This window comes from Protomyctophum bolini, assembly GCF_963924005.1.
Source record: "Protomyctophum bolini genome assembly, chromosome: 13".
Lineage (NCBI taxonomy): Eukaryota > Metazoa > Chordata > Actinopteri > Myctophiformes > Myctophidae > Protomyctophum > Protomyctophum bolini.
The window spans coordinates 12,217,272-12,223,067 of NC_137874.1; positions in this window are offsets into that span (position 1 = coordinate 12,217,272).

A 5,796-nucleotide genomic window follows, 5' to 3' on the forward strand; every position below is an offset into this window, starting at 1 on the left:
TAGGGGCTATAGCCCATGTTCAAAAATGATGAAAAATGAGGATAAATTTTTTTTCAAAAATTCAAAAAACAATGGGCTATAACCCATGTTTTTGAAATTTTGAATTTTCTTCAAATCCTCAAAAATGATGAAAAACGGCGTGCTATAGTATGCCGTACGGTAGGGGCTATAGCCCATGTTCAAAAATGATGAAAAATGAGGATAACATTTTTTTCAAAAATTCAAAAAACGATGGGCTATAACCCATGTTTTTTGAAATTTTGAAATTTCTTCAAATCCTCAAAAATGATGAAAAACGGCGTGCTATAGTATGCCGTACGGTAGGGGCTATAGCCCATGTTCAAAATGATGAAAAATGAGGATAACATTTTTTTCAAAAATTCAAAAAACGATGGGCTATAACCCATGTTTTTTGAATTTTGAATTTTCTTCAAATCCTCAAAAATGATGAAAAACGGCGTGCTATAGTATGCCGTACAGTAGGGGCTATAGCCCATGTTCAAAAATGATGAAAAATGAGGATAACATTTTTTTCAAAAATTCAAAAAACGATGGGCTATAACCCATGTTTTTTGAAATTTTGAATTTTCTTCAAATCCTCAAAAATGATGAAAAACGGCGTGCTATAGTATGCCGTACGGTAGGGGCTATAGCCATGTTCAAAAATGATGAAAAATGAGGATAACATTTTTTTCAAAAATTCAAAAAACAATGGGCTATAACCCATGTTTTTGAAATTTTGAATTTTCTTCAAATCCTCAAAAATGATGAAAAACGGCGTGCTATAGTATGCCGTACGGTAGGGGCTATAGCCCATGTTCAAAAATGATGAAAAATGAGGATAACATTTTTTTCAAAAATTCAAAAAACGATGGGCTATAACCCATGTTTTTTGAAATTTTGAATTTTCTTCAAATCCTCAAAAATGATGAAAAACGGCGTGCTATAGTATGCCGTACGGTAGGGGCTATAGCCCATGTTCAAAAATGATGAAAAATGAGGATAACATTTTTTTCAAAAATTCAAAAAACGATGGGCTATAACCCATGTTTTTGGAAATTTTGAATTTTCTTCAAATCCTCAAAAATGATGAAAAACGGCGTGCTATAGTATGCCGTACGGTAGGGCTATAGCCCATGTTCAAAAATGATGAAAAATGAGGATAACATTTTTTTCAAAAATTCAAAAAACGATGGGCTATAACCCATGTTTTTTGAAATTTTGAATTTCTTCAAATCCTCAAAAATGATGAAAAACGGCGTGCTATAGTATGCCGTACGGTAGGGGCTATAGCCCATGTTCAAAAATGATGAAAAATGAGGATAACATTTTTTCAAAAATTCAAAAAACGATGGGCTATAACCCATGTTTTTTGAAATTTTGAATTTTCTTCAAATCCTCAAAAATGATGAAAAACGGCGTGCTATAGTATGCCGTACGGTAGGGGCTATAGCCCATGTTCAAAAATGATGAAAAATGAGGATAACATTTTTTTCAAAATTCAAAAAACGATGGGCTATAACCCATGTTTTTGAAATTTTGAATTTTCTTCAAATCCTCAAAAATGATGAAAAACGGCGTGCTATAGTATGCCGTACGGTAGGGGCTATAGCCCATGTTCAAAAATGATGAAAAATGAGGATAACATTTTTTTCAAAAATTCAAAAAACGATGGGCTATAACCCATGTTTTTTGAAATTTTGAATTTTCTTCAAATCCTCAAAATGATGAAAAACGGCGTGCTATAGTATGCCGTACGGTAGGGGCTATAGCCCATGTTCAAAAATGATGAAAAATGAGGATAACATTTTTTTCAAAAATTCAAAAAACGATGGGCTATAACCCATGTTTTTTGAAATTTTGAATTTTCTTCAAATCCTCAAAAATGATGAAAAACGGCGTGCTATAGTATGCCGTACGGTAGGGGCTATAGCCCATGTTCAAAAATGATGAAAAATGAGGATAACATTTTTTTCAAAAATTCAAAAAACGATGGGCTATAACCCATGTTTTTTGAAATTTTGAATTTTCTTCAAATCCTCAAAAATGATGAAAAACGGCGTGCTATAGTATGCCGTACGGTAGGGGCTATAGCCCATGTTCAAAATGATGAAAAATGAGGATAACATTTTTTTCAAAAATTCAAAAAACGATGGGCTATAACCCATGTTTTTTGAAATTTTGAATTTTCTTCAAATCCTCAAAAATGATGAAAAACGGCGTGCTATAGTATGCCGTACGGTAGGGGCTATAGCCCATGTTCAAAAATGATGAAAAATGAGGATAACATTTTTTTCAAAAAATCAAAAAACGATGGGCTATAACCCATGTTTTTTGAAATTTTGAATTTTCTTCAAATCCTCAAAAATGATGAAAAACGGCGTGCTATAGTATGCCGTACGGTAGGGGCTATAGCCCATGTTCAAAAATGATGAAAAATGAGGATAACATTTTTTTCAAAAATTCAAAAAACGATGGGCTATAACCCATGTTTTTTGAAATTTTGAATTTTCTTCAAATCCTCAAAAATGATGAAAAACGGCGTGCTATAGTATGCCGTACGGTAGGGGCTATAGCCCATGTTCAAAAATGATGAAAAATGAGGATAACATTTTTTTCAAAAATTCAAAAAACGATGGGCTATAACCCATGTTTTTTGAAATTTTGAATTTTCTTCAAATCCTCAAAAATGATGAAAAACGGCGTGCTATAGTATGCCGTACGGTAGGGGCTATAGCCCATGTTCAAAAATGATGAAAAATGAGGATAACATTTTTTTCAAAAAATCAAAAAACGATGGGCTATAACCCATGTTTTTTGAAATTTTGAATTTTCTTCAAATCCTCAAAAATGATGAAAAACGGCGTGCTATAGTATGCCGTACGGTAGGGGCTATAGCCCATGTTCAAAAATGATGAAAAATGAGGATAACATTTTTTTCAAAAAATCAAAAAACGATGGGCTATAACCCATGTTTTTTGAAATTTTGAATTTTCTTCAAATCCTCAAAAATGATGAAAAACGGCGTGCTATAGTATGCCGTACGGTAGGGGCTATAGCCCATGTTCAAAAATGATGAAAAATGAGGATAACATTTTTTTCAAAAATTCAAAAAACGATGGGCTATAACCCATGTTTTTTGAAATTTTGAATTTTCTTCAAATCCTCAAAAATGATGAAAAACGGCGTGCTATAGTATGCCGTACGGTAGGGGCTATAGCCCATGTTCAAAAATGATGAAAAATGAGGATAACATTTTTTTCAAAAAATCAAAAAACGATGGGCTATAACCCATGTTTTTTGAAATTTTGAATTTTCTTCAAATCCTCAAAAATGATGAAAAACGGCGTGCTATAGTATGCCGTACGGTAGGGGCTATAGCCCATGTTCAAAAATGATGAAAAATGAGGATAACATTTTTTTCAAAAATTCAAAAAACGATGGGCTATAACCCATGTTTTTTGAAATTTTGAATTTTCTTCAAATCCTCAAAAATGATGAAAAACGGCGTGCTATAGTATGCCGTACGGTAGGGGCTATAGCCCATGTTCAAAAATGATGAAAAATGAGGATAACATTTTTTTCAAAAATTCAAAAAACGATGGGCTATAACCCATGTTTTTTGAAATTTTGAATTTTCTTCAAATCCTCAAAATGATGAAAAACGGCGTGCTATAGTATGCCGTACGGTAGGGGCTATAGCCCATGTTCAAAAATGATGAAAAATGAGGATAACATTTTTTTCAAAAATTCAAAAAACAATGGGCTATAACCCATGTTTTTTGAAATTTTGAATTTTCTTCAAATCCTCAAAAATGATGAAAAACGGCGTGCTATAGTATGCCGTACGGTAGGGGCTATAGCCCATGTTCAAAAATGATGAAAAATGAGGATAACATTTTTTTCAAAAAATCAAAAAACGATGGGCTATAACCCATGTTTTTTGAAATTTTGAATTTTCTTCAAATCCTCAAAAATGATGAAAAACGGCGTGCTATAGTATGCCGTACGGTAGGGGCTATAGCCCATGTTCAAAAATGATGAAAAATGAGGATAACATTCAAAAATTCAAAAAACGATGGGCTATAACCCATGTTTTTGAAATTTTGAATTTTCTTCAAATCCTCAAAAATGATGAAAAAACGGCGTGCTATAGTATGCCGTACGGTAGGGGCTATAGCCCATGTTCAAAAATGATGAAAAATGAGGATAACATTTTTTTCAAAAATTCAAAAAACGATGGGCTATAACCCATGTTTTTTGAAATTTTGAATTTCTTCAAATCCTCAAAAATGATGAAAAACGGCGTGCTATAGTATGCCGTACGGTAGGGGCTATAGCCCATGTTCAAAAATGATGAAAAATGAGGATAACATTTTTTTCAAAAATTCAAAAAACGATGGGCTATAACCCATGTTTTTGAAATTTTGAATTTTCTTCAAATCCTCAAAAATGATGAAAAACGGCGTGCTATAGTATGCCGTACGGTAGGGGCTATAGCCCATGTTCAAAAATGATGAAAAATGAGGATAACATTTTTTTCAAAAATTCAAAAAACGATGGGCTATAACCCATGTTTTTTGAAATTTTGAATTTTCTTCAAATCCTCAAAAATGATGAAAAACGGCGTGCTATAGTATGCCGTACGGTAGGGGCTATAGCCCATGTTCAAAAATGATGAAAAATGAGGATAACATTTTTTCAAAAATTCAAAAAACGATGGGCTATAACCCATGTTTTTTGAAATTTTGAATTTTCTTCAAATCCTCAAAAATGATGAAAAACGGCGTGCTATAGTATGCCGTACGGTAGGGGCTATAGCCCATGTTCAAAAATGATGAAAAATGAGGATAACATTTTTTTCAAAAATTCAAAAAACGATGGGCTATAACCCATGTTTTTTGAAATTTTGAATTTTCTTCAAATCCTCAAAAATGATGAAAAACGGCGTGCTATAGTATGCCGTACGGTAGGGGCTATAGCCCATGTTCAAAAATGATGAAAAATGAGGATAACATTTTTTTCAAAAATTCAAAAAACGATGGGCTATAACCCATGTTTTTTGAAATTTTGAATTTTCTTCAAATCCTCAAAAATGATGAAAAACGGCGTGCTATAGTATGCCGTACGGTAGGGGCTATAGCCCATGTTCAAAAATGATGAAAAATGAGGATAACATTTTTTTCAAAAATTCAAAAAACGATGGGCTATAACCCATGTTTTTTGAAATTTTGAATTTTCTTCAAATCCTCAAAAATGATGAAAAACGGCGTGCTCTAGTATGCCGTACGGTAGGGGCTATAGCCCATGTTCAAAAATGATGAAAAATGAGGATAACATTTTTTTCAAAAATTCAAAAAACGATGGGCTATAACCCATGTTTTTTGAAATTTTGAATTTTCTTCAAATCCTCAAAAATGATGAAAAACGGCGTGCTATAGTATGCCGTACGGTAGGGGCTATAGCCCATGTTCAAAACTCGATGAAAATGTGGATAACATTTTTTACAAAAATTCAAAAAAAAACGATGGGCTATAACCATGTTTTTTGAAATTTTGAATTTTCTTCAAATCCTCAAAATGATGAAAAACGGCGTGCTCTAGTATGCCGTACGGTAGGGCTATAGCCCATGTTCAAAAATGATGAAAAATGAGGATAACATTTTTTTCAAAAATTCAAAAAACGATGGGCTATAACCCATGTTTTTTGAAATTTTGAATTTTCTTCAAATCCTCAAAATGATGAAAAACGGCGTGCTATAGTATGCGTACGGTAGGGGCTATAGCCCATGTCAAA